Genomic DNA, 13,776 nt, shown 5'->3' with positions numbered 1-13,776 from the left:
GTAATCACACTGGACACACAATTTCAAATCTTGCTTTTCCCAAACTGTACAATGTTTCTTTCATGTTATTACAAAATCCTCTTAGACATTATTTTAATTGTTGCTGTTGTGGCAGACCCCCCTCCTTCTCTCCAATTCTCTGACCTCTCCCTCTTCTTTAGTAATAGAAATCCTAAATTTTAGCTGGGCATGTGACCACCCAGAAAAAAACTACATTCCCCAGCCTCTCTTGCAGCTAGGTGTGTCCATGTGACAAGCTCTGGCCAATGGGATATAACTTCCGAGTAGTGCCCTTAGCGAGAGGTTGCCTGCTCTTTTTTCCCATCTTCCTTGCTGGCTGGAATGCAGATATGAGGCCAGAACTGAGTGGTTATCTTGGGCCATGGTGGAACCACAAGAGAAGAGGAACGCATATCCCTGATGAATGTATAAAGCCACCCTGCTAGCCCTGGACTAACACCTCCACGCTTCTTTTATGTAAGAGAGAAACAAGTTTCTCTTTCATGTAAGCCCCTGTTATTTTGGGTTTTTCAGCCACTCAAAGAGGTACCTAATCCTGAGTATTACACTCATATTTTGCCAGAGGGGTCGTCTCTAACCTTCTTTTAAGAATCCTCACCTAATTAACTGAACCATTCCCTGGTCGTTGGGCGTTCAGGTAGTTTCTGACTCCTCACCACTCTAAGTAATTAGATTGTGAACATCTTTGTGCATTTTCACTATTTGTGCTTATTTCCTCAGTATAGAATTCCAGAAGAGGGATTTGGTGGGGGTCAAAGAACATGAATATTCTTAATACCTGTAATACCTGTCATCCCAGGTGGGCCATGGGTTAGGATTGGGGGCTATACAGCCAGGAACGAGGTCCAGGTCTTATGGGAGGGCTGTCCCAGGGAGCCTGCTTGCTCTCCCGGGACCCCTCCCACGGCAGCCCCCAGAGCCAGGTCCATTCTCCTCCGCAACTCTTGTCCTGCCCCTCTCTTCTACTTACATCTCTCTAGCAGGCATGTCTGGCTGGTGGAGTCCAAGTCCCATGCCTGCACCAAGCTGCCAGGGAGGCTGGGAATGCGAGTTTTCTGGCATCTATGTTGGGGAGTGGTGGCTACTCGGGTAGGAGCTTCCCTGAAGGAAGGAGGAAGTCGTGGGGCAGCCAGAAAGTAGGGCAGAGCTTAGCTCCACAAGCAAAGCCCCAGCTGGGCCTGTGGGAGGGATGCAGAAAGGTTTCTGGCATCACTTTTTCATTTCTTCTCCACTTATGATGAAGGAACCTCAGGCAGAAAAAAAGAGGACAAGGATATCGTTCCTGTTTGTGTCAGCCTTGCAGTTCACCCAGCTCTGCAAGGGCTGAGTTAGAGCTGGGAACCCGCGTGTGTCAGAACCCAAGCCCAGTTCTCACTCCACCACCCGAGGCCAGCGAGTCAACCTGGATGTCGTTATCCAGGTGGAGGTGCATCTCCCTGACCACTGACCACATCCCTTAAGAGGGGGGCCCGTTTGCCTTACCCACTGTAGTACTCCCAGCACCCAGACAGGCCCTGGCACACGGCAGGTGCTCAATAGATAAATCTGGAATGAATGAATGAATGAAAACGACAGTCAGTTCTCAGCCTTGGAAGGAAGCTTGGAATCCTGGAATTAACATTTATTGATTCAACCAATATTGAATGCCTACAATGCTCCAGGCCCTGTTTTAGGTGCTGGGGATACTGTAGGAAAGATAACAAACCATGCTCCTGCCCTCATAGTCAGGGGGATAGACAGTAAATAAGAAAACCCCCCAATATTAACATAACATAACATAATATAATATGATACCAGGTAAATGTTTTAGGAAGAAATGTAAAACTGGACAAGTGACTTAGAGATGCTAATTTAGAAAAATGGTTGAGGAAGTCCTGTCTGGGAAGGGGCCATTTGAGCAGAGACCTGAAGTAGGTAAGCCAAGTAAATATCCAAGAGAAGCATATTCCAGGCAGAGGAAATAGCCAGTGCAAAGGCCCTGAGGTAGGAATGAGCTTGGTGTGTGCTATTTGCAACGAGGCAGCCAGGGAGGCAAGGGTTATACAAAGTTTCCCAGCTTCAGCAACTCTCCAGAACATTTAACTGGCACTGTTTCATGAAACAGTGGGATGGGGGTGGGATGAGTTCTTCACTCTTAAGCTTCTCTGGAAAAACTTGATGTCAAGGACAGACAGTAAATCTTGACTTGTCCCAAAAAACAATGGGCCCGTGAAACCCATTGAAGTGTCAGGCTGAAAGTAAACGGCCAGAGGGCTGGGGCACGGGTAGCTCATATGGAATTTGTCAACAGATCTGTGTTTGAAAAAGAATTTCCCAGTTAGGGGCAGAAGCTTCTGGCCAGAATCAAAAAGATGTTTATTGTGGTACCTCCATGCAGACATGAAAAATGGAGATTTGCTGCCTAGCTAGAGATGTGGAAAGATGTACCCAATATGTTAAGTGAAAAAAAATAGGTCACAGGATAGTATACTATAATGTATAATCCCTTTAGGGAACTCACCCATTCATTCATTCATTTGGAAAATATTCAATACAGGCCTACTGTGTGTTGGCACCCTGCTGGCTGTGGGGGACAGAGACGTGACCCTCCTTGCCTCCTGGAACTTTCTGCACAGTGGAGAAGGCAGATAATGATCAGATTATCTGATCATCAAATACAAATGCATTGTCACGAGCTTTGATCAGCGCTAAGAAGAAAAGCTACCTGGGACTGCAAGAATGTTACAGACATCAGGTGATGGAAAGAGCCTGGGAGGATGTACTCCAAAATTTTAAAGGTGGAGTAAGATTTCAGGTGATTCCACTTTTCTTATCTTCCCCTTTCTTTTGATTGTCTGTGTGTTCTAATTTTTTTTTTTAACAATGTCATACTTTATAATTAAGTGAATCGAAAAACACAAACAAAACCAAAATGAAGAGAGGGATTGGAAGTCATGTGCCCAAAGATGATTTAACCCCAGGAAAGGAAGGAAAGACATGTGAGAATCTGCTAACTGTGTTGGCTTCCAGGAAGGGGAGCCAGAGGCTGGGGTGGCAGAGAGCCTCGCAGCTCACTGGATGCCCTTTAAACCGTTTGAGTTTGCGCGTATGAAAAAAAACAATAGTAATAAAATGGGCAAAGATATTTTTAAAGAAAACTTCAAATCAGGTTTTATTTTCATGAAAAACAAAAAAGCAGGCACGAGTAGGATCTCAGGACAAATATGTTAACTGAGCCAAATTTCCACGAAAATCTTTGAGTGTTTCTCTCTGGGGGACCTTCTTGTTTTCTTCTCTGTACTTTTCTGTATCTCCTATGTTTAAAATTAGAAGAATAAAAAAGACAGGAAAAAAGACTACTGTGCTTTGGAAGCATTGTTTTGCTTACTCCTCACAATGAGCCTCTAATGTGTGTATGTTTATTATCCCCATTTGACAGATGAGGAAACTGAGGCTCAGCTGGGGAAGCCACTGGCCAGAGGCCATACTGCTGGATTTAACCCAGGTTTGTCTAACCCCAAAGTCTGTTTTAAACCAGGATGCTCAGGTGCCCTTCAAGATGTCCTTCAAGGAAATCGTATTGCTTTGAACATCAGAGGGGGAGAAAACCAAACAAACCAAACAAGAAATATGACATTTTTTAAACCACTTATTCAGGCTCTGATGGGGCCTGAGACCAACCGGGCTTGGGCAGGTTTTCTCGGCAGGGGCACTGTTTGTATTTTGGGTGGGGTGTTCCTTCATCGTGCCTGGCCATTCCCCCCCCCCAACCCCATGCATGTCCCTACCCTCTAAACACCAGCTGTGTCCCCAGTCAGGTGTCACCTAGACCCCCGCCCCTCTCCGAGGCTTCCCCTGTTGAGGACTGCTGGGTGCGACCCTGTGGTGACGCTGAGTTCCCACAGTGGGCCAGGCACCTCTCCCACACTGCAAGCCCCCTGTTAGAGTTGATCCTCCCTGCAAACCTGAGAGGCAGGTGCCTCAGTGGCCCTGTTTTACAGAGATGAGGCTCAGAGAGGCTGGGTGACTTGCCCAAGGTCACACAGTCAGGATTCGTCAGCCCCGGGTCTTGTCCCCACGCTGTACCATCTCCCTTTGGGAACCAGGCAGGGCCAGGAGCTGTCTCTTATGGCCCTGGGGTCGGGATGAAGGGGAGAGAGAGGCGAGTGCTGTGCAGCCCCAGGTTCACAGGCCAAACGGCCACCGAGCGCCGCCGTCCACTCTGCAGCCAGCTGAGGCCAGGCGGGGAGAACTGAAGCCCAGCTGCAGGGCTGGGAGGGCGATGGGGACCGGGAAAACGCGCACGCCCTCCGCCTGCCCGGCAGCGGCCGGTGGCCGCCCGCCAGGCCCCCGCCTGACGTCAGGGTCTGACCAGGGACATAATGTGCTGGCGTTGGGACAAGGGCTGGCTGCAGGGAGACGGGGCCTGGAGGCGGGGCGGTCAGAGGGAGAGAGGCGAGGGGGAGAGAACAGGAAAGAGAGACAAACAGACAGAGAGACAGAGAGTTCGAGAGGCAGAGACTTCAGAGAGGTGAAGAAGAGAAATACAGAACCAGAAAGAGGGAAACCCAAGGGAGGGAGGGAGAGAGACCCAAAGCGCGAAAAGGGGAAATTGAGGTGGAAAATGAGAGACACGGAGATACAGGAAAACACCAATAGAAAGTTGTTCAGAGAAAGCCAGGGCCCCGGGGCGGGGGTGGGGTTGGGTGGAGAGACCGACAGACAGACAGACAGACAGACAGAAGAGGACAGAGGAAGAGGTGCAGAGGCGATGGCCCGGGGCATGGGGTTAAGTGCAAGCTGGGGAGACCCCAGACCTGGGCTGGGCTGTGGCTCTGCCCCCGTGGGCAGGTGACTCAGCGCTCCAGGCCTCTGATTTCCTACCTGAGCAATGGGACCTGCAGTCACAGGCCTTGCTCATTTGGGGACGGGGCAGAGCGCCCCCTTCATGATAGGGGTGGTGGGAGTACGGGAAGTACTCTGGCAGAGTTCTACAGGTCATAAGTGCTCAATAAATAGGTGTCAATAAGAGAGGGGTGGGTAGGGAAGGACAGAGAGAAACGGGATGCACAGAGCGAAGACGGAGGTGAGAGCTGACCCTGTGAAAAACAGCCCTCATTCCACAGCGCCCCTTTTCCTGCTGCTGCCGAGTGCCCCCCTTCCCACCCACTTCATGACTCGGACACAAGGCCACTGGCAGAGACCTTGGCCCGGCCTTGCCTGTCTCGAGGCCCAACCCCCTGTTTATGGGCTCAAGAAGGCCATGATCCCAGGGCCATAGCGTCACCAAAGCCAAACAAGGCCAGGCCCCGCTCACCGCTGGCCTTCCAGCCTTGTCACCCCTTATCCAGCTTAATTATTAAATGGCCCAGCAGGGCTGAGGGTCTGAGCCAGCTGCCCTCCCGGGTGTGGGCAGTTGTGACTATGTGTCCCTCATTAATGCAGGGGCACACACTCTAGAGACCCCAGGTTGTGCTCACAAAGTGCCCTTTCTCTCACTCCCACTTTTCCCAGGAGCCTTCGTCATCCTCATCTTCATCCTCAGAGTTCCCACTTATTAAGCAGTTACTGTGCACGGGGCATAGCCCTGGAAGTCCCATGAGAGTGAGCGCTATTATTATTCCATTTTACAGATGAAGAAACTGAGGCTCAGAGAGCTAGAGTCACTTGCCCAGTGCCACCTGCTAACTTGTTAAGTGGCAGAGCCAAGATTCCAACCCAGCCACCCTCTTGACCAGATAACAGCTCCCATTTCCTGAGCAGCTGCTGAGTGCCAGGCTCTGTGCCAGATGCTTTACCCACATCATCTCTTTCAACCCCCAGGATGATCCTCTGAGGCAGCCGTTCTCAGCCCAGAGCGATTTTGTCCCTCAGGAGATTTTAGGCTACGTCTGGGGACATTTTGGGTTGTCACGACTGGGAAAATGCTACTGGCATCTAACGGGTGGAGGCCAGGGATGCTGCTCCGTACCCCACAGCACACAGGACGACCCCCCGTGCAGAGAATTATCCGGCCCCAAATGCCAATAGCACAGCGGCTGAGAACCCTGCTATGAGGTGAGGTCTGTTATGATCTCCATTTTGCAGATGTGGAAGCCGGGGCACAGAGACAGAGCACCACTGCCTGAGCGCCCACTCCGTGACCCTGCTTTTCCCCATGAGACCCCACTGCCACTCCTGATGGCTCCTGCCCTTAGGAGACCCCTGCCTCTATTCCAGGCCCTTCAAAGTCCTTGCTTGCCTAGTCTAAATGATGCCTTGCCACTTTTTTACATGTGAAGACAGTGTTTTAATCACTGACTGAAGTAATAGATCAAGCCAAAAAGTCACCTGGACGGTCAGAATGCCTTTAAGCGAATTTATATTTTATTCACAGCAGCATTGAGGGCCTTTGGAAGTTAGCCACTCAGGGATTCATGGAGCAAGGATTTTCTGAGCACCTGCTAGGTGCCAGGCCCTGTCCTTGGTGCAGAAGATACAGCCGAGAACCAGACAGACCAGCCCTACCAGGTCTTTAAGAGATAATAGTCTAGTGGGGACAGTGGGTAATCAACAAGAAAACAGATAAACAGTCAAGATTTCAGACTGTGTTCAGACTGAGGGGAGAGGAAAGGGCTGTTACAGGGAGGGTGGTGTCCAAAGGGGCCTGTCTGAGGAGGTGAGACCTGAAGGATGACAAGGAACTAGCCTTGAGCAGAGGCAGGGTGAAAGGTTCTGGGCAGAGGGAATTGCACCGTGCAAAGGCCCTGAGGCAGGAGCATGCATGGAGTGTTGAGGCACAGCAAGGAGGCCTGTGGCTGGAGAGGAGAAGTAACAAGCACACAGATGTGCAGGACTTTGTGGCCACTGTAAGGGCTTTGCATGTGCTCTGAGGGAGCAGGGGGCCATGGGACGATTTTAAGCAGAAGAGGCACAGGACCTGACTTAGGTTCTAATAAGATCCCTTTGGATGAATAATGCCCCCCTTCCAAAGATGTCCACATCTTAATCGCCCAACCTTTGAATGTTACTTTTTATGGCAAAAGGAACTTTGCAGTTATGATTTAATTAAGGATCTTGAGTTGGGAAGATTATCCTGGATTATCTGAGTGGGCTCAATGTAATCACAGGAGTCATAAGATGGAGGCAGAAGGAGGTTTGACCACGGAAGAGGAGAAGGCAGAGAGAATGACAGAAACAGACTGAAAGGATGCACTTTGAAGATGGAGGAGGGGACCACAAGCTAAGGAATGCAAGTAACCACTAGAAGTTGAAAAAGGCAAAGAAACAGCTTCTCCCTGGGAGTCTCCAGCAGGAACCAGCCCTGCCAACACCTTGACTTCAGCCTAGAGACTGACTTCAGACTTCTGACCTCCTGAACTGTAAGTATATAAATGCATGTCATTTTAAGCCACTAAGTTTGTGGTAATTTGCCACAGCAGCCATGGGAAACTAATGCAGATGCTGTGGGGAAGACAGACTACAGGAGAGCGAGGTGGGAGCAGGGGGACCAGGGAGGGGGCTATTGCAATAGTCCAGGCAGGAAATGAGGGTGGGCCGAGAGAAGTGGATGGATTCAAGAGAACTTTAGGAGCCCAAACAGGCAGCCTTGCTGATGGACTGGACGCTTGTGGGGAGGGGGCGGGGACAGCCAGTGTCTCTGCTCAACCAGTCATCCCTGGGCTGGAGCCTGGGACACAGAGTTGGCCACCACACGGTTCCTGCTCTGAGAAAGAATTCAGCTGGGGGAGGCCCAGGAATAGTTACAGGGTAACGGGAGAGACCAGGCTCAGCTGCCCTAGAACCTCGCATCTCACGCCATTCAGGTCTCTGCCCCAGTGTCACCTCTTCCGGGAGGCCTCCCTGACTACCCTGTCTCAGAGAGCCCCTCCCACCATCTCTTTCTTCCCCTCTTTAGTTTGCTTCATGTGTCTTATTATCTTGCTACATGTTTCTTTCTTTGCTGTCTGGCTCCCTTCCCCACTCAATCATCAGCCCCACGAGGAGGACTTTGTCTAACTTGTTCACGGCCGAATCTCAGCACCTAGAATCAGTCTGGCCTGAGAGGTGCTCAGCACACGTGTTGAATGAATGAGTGAGTCCATGTTTTCCAACGAGGACACTAGGAAAGCCAGAACAAGGGAAGTGAATTACTCAGGGTCACACAGTTGCTAAGTGTGGGACCAGGATTTGAACCCAGAACTGATTCCAAAGTTTGCACTAAGTTGCCCACTTCCTCCTAACACCAATGACACCAGCTGTGCTCCAGGAATTTCCACTTTGTGGGATGTAGCGCTCCACCCTTCTTGAGGTGTCAGACATTCTAAAAACGGCACCTCAGGGAATCTGCAGGGCACCTGACCTGCCCTGGGGCATTACTTATCGTGACACTGAGGCTCAGAGAGACTGGAGTCTTCCTCGAGGTGCACAGCTTGCCAGCAGCAGGGCTGAGATTCAACCCCCACCAGACCCCACAAGCAGGGTCTTCTCTCACAGTTCCAGCATGCTGTGGGCCCCTGAGAAATAAGAAAGGACCTCTTGGCCTAATGGCCTAAAAAGCAGAGTGGGTGTAAATCACTCTGCCCATTGTCCTGGGGGAAGTCCAGCAGCACCTCAAGCTGGGAGCTTCTGAGAAAGAGGGTTGTGGGTTAGGATCTGGGGCCCAGGGGTCACACTCCAGCTCTGCCCCTCCCCTGCTGTGTGACCTCAGGAAAGTAGCCTCCCTTCTCTGGCCCAGGGCTCTTCCAGTAACTCCAACTAAAATTCTGGATGGAGTAGACAAAGCCCTATAGAGCACATGTTAAAATAAAAAGATCCAGCATATATTCTAGCTGACATCTTTCATGAGACTATACTGCTTAAGACATACAAATGTAGTCATGATAAAATACAATAAACTTAACTCGAAAAAATCAACATTAAAAAGGGGAATTTATTTTTCTCTTGTGTGATGAAGTCCAGATATAGGCAGTTCAGGGCTGGTTTGGAGATTCCACGAAGCCCTCAGTGTCCCAGGCTCTGTCTTGTTCACCACTCTGCCATCCCTAGGGTGTGGTCCTCCTTCTCATGCTCCAACATGGAAGCCACGGCACCAGCATTCTCCTCTGCCTTCCAGGTGGCAGGATGGAGAAGGAAAGATAATGAGTAAAGGGCAAGCAACAGCTAAATCTCTAGGAAAGATTCCAGAAACTGCCACACATGCTCCCAATTTCAACCAGAACTTGGTTGCATGGCCTCACTTAGCTGCAAGGGAAGCTGGGAAAAGCTGTCTTTATTCTGCACAGCCTTGAAGTCTGCCAAAAGTGGATCAAATACTTGAAAATAAATGAAATCATTTCAGATAGTGATACATGCTGTGAAGGAACAAAACAGGGTGACCTGAGGAAGAGTGTGTGTGGAGAAGGCCTCTGTGAGGTGACATGACTGGGACATAAGTTAGGAGAGGACCTGGCGCCGAGTATTCCAGGGAACAGAACGTGCTTGCCCTGAGGCAGGAACAGACCTGGTTGGTGGAGAAACAGAAAGGAGGCCAGCGTGGCTGGAGCTGGGATGGGGCAGGGGGCACAGCGGGGAGGGAGTGAGGTCACAGAGATCAGCCAGGCTAGATCCTGGGGCACGCTGGGAGGCCCCAGGTGAAGTTTGGGATTTTTTCATAAGTGCAGTGGGGAGATATGGGAGGGTTGAGGCTGAGGAATGACCTGACCTGCTGTGACATCCCTTTGAGAGGACGCTGAGCTCCCTGGGCCTGGGAGAGTTACCAGACCCTTGGGAGAGCTTCATTTGTTCTTTCGTTCATTCACTCATTTATTCATTCAATGAATGGGCTGTAGTAGCAGAAATGACCCCCCAGTCCCCACCCTCCGGAGGACAGACAGACTGAGCAAACACACAAGCAGAGCAATACAGCTCACAGGTGGCTGTGAGCGCCATAAGGAGAAGATGAACGGGGCTACAAGAGGGCCTGAGATCACCTGGGAACCAGCAGAGGTTTCCCACGGGAGGTGATTTTGAGCTAACATTTGAACCAGAAGGAAACGTGATCTTGGGGAGGCCTAGAGAAGAGGGAGACAACAGTCCAGGTGGAGGGAACAGCTTGTGTAAAGGCCTGGAGGCTCAGGAAGAGGACTGCATGTTCGAGAAACTCACCAGACTCTGACCTGGCAAGAAGGAGGAGGGTGAGAGGGGAGGTGAGCAGAGGTCAGCTCTCGGAAAGCCGGGAGGAGGGGCTCGGCATTTCCATGTTCCTGGCAGGGTGATCTGTTAAGAGCTTTGACCCCAAATCCCTGGGATGGGCCCGTGGTCAGATCCAAGACAAGCAGGGACCTAGCTCTCCTTGGAGGGTGTTTGCAGGCTCGCTGATGACAGGGGCTGCTGGCTTCCTATGGCTTGCGAGTCACTGGGCACTATGTGCTGGTATGTTCTTCTCTTGCTCCCAGCCCTGGGAGCGCCCTCTGACTCAGCCTCCTCCAGCCACCCACCTCCCATCACCACCAAGGCCACCATCCCTGCCCCCATCCCTCCCTGAGAAGGCTCCACAGAATTGCATGACCCTGGCCCCCCTGGAAGAGCATCTGCGTCTCCAATCAGACCTACCTTCTCACACAGGGAGAAACTGAGGCCCTATGAGGAAGAATCTTTCCCCAGTCCCACCTCAAGGTTGGAATAGAGCCAGGGCCTGCCTCTGGCTCTCTTGATGCCTGGCCCTAAATCTTCACACAATTTAATTAAAAAAGAAAAAGAAGAAGGAGGAGGAGGAAGAGAAGGGGGAGTGAGAGAGGGAGGGAAGGTGGAAGGAAGGAAGGAAAGGAGGAAGAACCTGAAAAAGAAATACTCAAATCAAACTTCTAAGTGTGAGCCCTTCCCAGGGAAGGGAAAGGAATTAGCATACCCTCACCATGTGCCAGGCACCTTACCTACATCAACTCCATCAGTGGAATCCTCCCAGCTACACAGCAAGATGGATACAGTTATAGCCTCTGAATGGTTTGGAAAACAGAGAGGCTATGCAACCTACCCACCATCACACAGCAGTTATCTAGAAGAGAGAAGATTTGAAGCCAGTTCTGGCTGCAGTCCCTTGCCCCACGGGACTCTCCTATTGCCAAGGCTGCCTCCAGCCCAGCCTCTCTGCTCCCCGGCTTGCAGAAGTTGCAGCCTCATCTCCCAAAACTAAACAGCAGAGGTTTTTCCCTGGCTGCCCACAAGCCTGCAGATATGTTTCCTTTGGCCCATGTGGCATTTTAATAAAATTTCAGCCAATGTTCACAAATAAAGAGATTTTACCTAAAAACTCAGATTTCTCCCTCCCTTAAAACATTGAAAGATTGGACTGTGCTAGGCCCACATTCTTCCTGGCAACAACCCACTGGGAATGGGAGTGTGAGAAAGGAGTCCCCAGTGCCCCACACTCCCCAACTCTCCCTGCTGCCTCCCTGGCCCTGAGGCCGAATGCCAGTTGCCGTTTATCACAATACATACACTGTTGTTTTTCTGAGGCAGGGACATTTTCTCTGTACCCATATCACTCTTAAAAAGAAGGAAACAAATAATAACCCAAGAGGGATCAGGTTTCATGAAAAATGGGAGAATGCATATTTCTTTGTGGAATTTTCTTAGTGTTTATTATGCAAACAAAGTGTGGCTAAGCTCCCACACCACTGCTTAGGTTTCCTACCCGGTGACCCTAAGTAGGATTGTCAAATTTAGCATATAAAAATATAGGATGCCCAATTAAATTTGCACTCCAGATCAACAATAAATTTGTTTTAGTATAAGTATAACCCATGCAATATTTGGGACATACATATACTAAAATATTTTCTTTATCTGAAATTCTAATTTAACTGGTTATCCTTTATTTTTTCTGGCAACCCTACCTAGAAGGGTTGAGAGCAGGTCTCTAAGGGGTTTGCATGTGAATCCAGCTTCCTCCTCTCCTGTCTGGGTGATTTAGGGCAAGTCAATTTAAGTTCTCTGGACTTCAAATTGTTCATCATAAACAGGGATAATAATAGTATGACGACTCGATAATATCAATATATGTAAAGAGCTGAAGGCAAAGCCCAGCTCACTGTATACACTCAGTAATGTCAGCGGCTGGGATCCATGTCATTGACTGCCTACCCAACAGCCATCCCCCTTCTCTTTTGCTAACTGAACCCCAATTTGTGCCAGCCACACCATGCCCTGGGGAGAAGTGTGATTGGTCTAGCTAATCGTGGCACATCCATTCCAGTCTGCCAGTGATTGGTCCAAGGTGAGCATGTGACTGGCTTCTGACCAATGAGACACAACAGGAAGTTTGCTGGATGAGTGCTCCGGGGAGACCTTTCTCCCACTAAGGAGGACTGGCAGTGCTGCCACTGCCTTACCTGCTTGCCTTGGATACAGCCATGGGGCAGGGGGATGCTTGACTTCAGTCACCATCCTGTGCCAGTTAGGTGGCAAAAGCCAGCGTGCTGAGGATGGCAAAGGGTAAGGTTAGGGGACACCGTGCTAAACTTCCTTTTAAGTAAATGACAGACGTTCTTATGTCTGAAGTCACTGCTAATTGGCTCTAAAGAGCAGCAGCTAAGGGCATGAACTCTGGAGTCAGCTACCTGGCGTCACATCCCAGTTATGTCACTTACTAGCTCTGTGCCTCAGTTTCCCTATTTGGAGAATGGAGGGAAGATAGTATCTCTTCGTGGGGTTGTAAAGAATAAATGAGTTAGTGTAAGTGAAGTGCTTATTAAAGTGCTGGCAAGTTATATTCAGCATATAACTGTTAGTCATTATGATTCTTCTGTTATCAGCATCCAAGCATTTCTAATTGATACAGACATTTTATTAAGTCCAAAATTCCCCAAATGCTGTGCAACTCTGAGAGTTGATAATACATTAAAGAATCCAAACCCCCAAATATAAGCAAATGTTGTACCCTTTTGAGTACATCTCAAAAGTCTCCCAAGATTTATTATGTGTGTTTCTTCACACCTCATTCATCCTGCGAGGACCCAAGCAGATTGAATGGGCTGCTCTCCATCAGCTTCCATGGAGGCAAAGAGGGGTGTCAGCCACTCATAAAAATAAGTGATGGTCCTACCATCTGGGATTTGGGTATAAATTCCAGGACCAAAATATGGTGAGCTGAACTTAATTATATTAATTAGGAATGCCTTCAGCAGCAAATTTCAGAATGATCCACTAATCGTGGCTTAAACAGTAAAGGCGTTTAATTATTTCAGAGGACAGAAAGTCTGGAGGTAGATAGTTTCAGGGTCAAGACAGCATCTCAACAATGTCATCCAGTATTCAGCCACTCTAACCTTTCCACTCAGCAGCTGTCCTGTGTGTTGGCTTTTTGTCATTAGTCTTGAAACCTCATGGTCATAAGATAGGGCCACAGTCCCTAGCATCACATCCTTAATAGAGTTCAAGGCAGGAGAAAGTGTTGGGGGGACAGGGGCACTCTCCTTTCTCTTTGAGCTCTTTTAATCTGGGAAGAAAATCTTTCCCACTGTCTCCTTGGAGGGATTCCCCTCAATTGAATTGGCCAGAACTGGTCATATGTCTGTTCCGCACTGCAAAGGAGGCTGGGAAAGTGAGTTGTAGCCAAGAGGCATGGGATAATATGACTGATTTAGCCCAATCTTAATCCTTCCCCTGGGGCTGGACTTACCACCTCCTACTCCTTCACAAAATCAGGGTTCTGCTTTTGAAGACAAGAGAGTCTGGCTGTTGGGTAGACAACAATGGTCTCCAAAGTGTAAACCTCAGCTTCTCCCAGAAATCTCACTAACACAGCAGTAAAGGGAT

General features: G+C 49.5%; 1 protein-coding gene across 1 annotated transcript in view; it reads left to right on the top strand.

Annotated features, from left to right (window-relative positions):
- Positions 1-3,445: 3,445 nt before the first annotated feature.
- Positions 3,446-13,776, top strand: part of PTPN1 (protein tyrosine phosphatase non-receptor type 1) — a 145,298-nt gene continuing 134,967 nt past the window's right edge. The window contains exons 1-2 of the mRNA XM_082430484.1: positions 3,446-3,505; positions 7,110-7,361. The gene's annotated coding sequence lies outside the window, so the exon portion shown is untranslated. The remainder of the gene's footprint in view (positions 3,506-7,109; positions 7,362-13,776) is intronic.

Source organism: Balaenoptera physalus (genome assembly GCF_965194825.1).
Source record: "Balaenoptera physalus genome assembly, chromosome: 16".
NCBI lineage: Eukaryota > Metazoa > Chordata > Mammalia > Artiodactyla > Balaenopteridae > Balaenoptera > Balaenoptera physalus.
The sequence above is the reverse complement of the archived record's forward strand: the minus strand, read 5'-3'. Positions and strand labels throughout refer to the sequence as shown.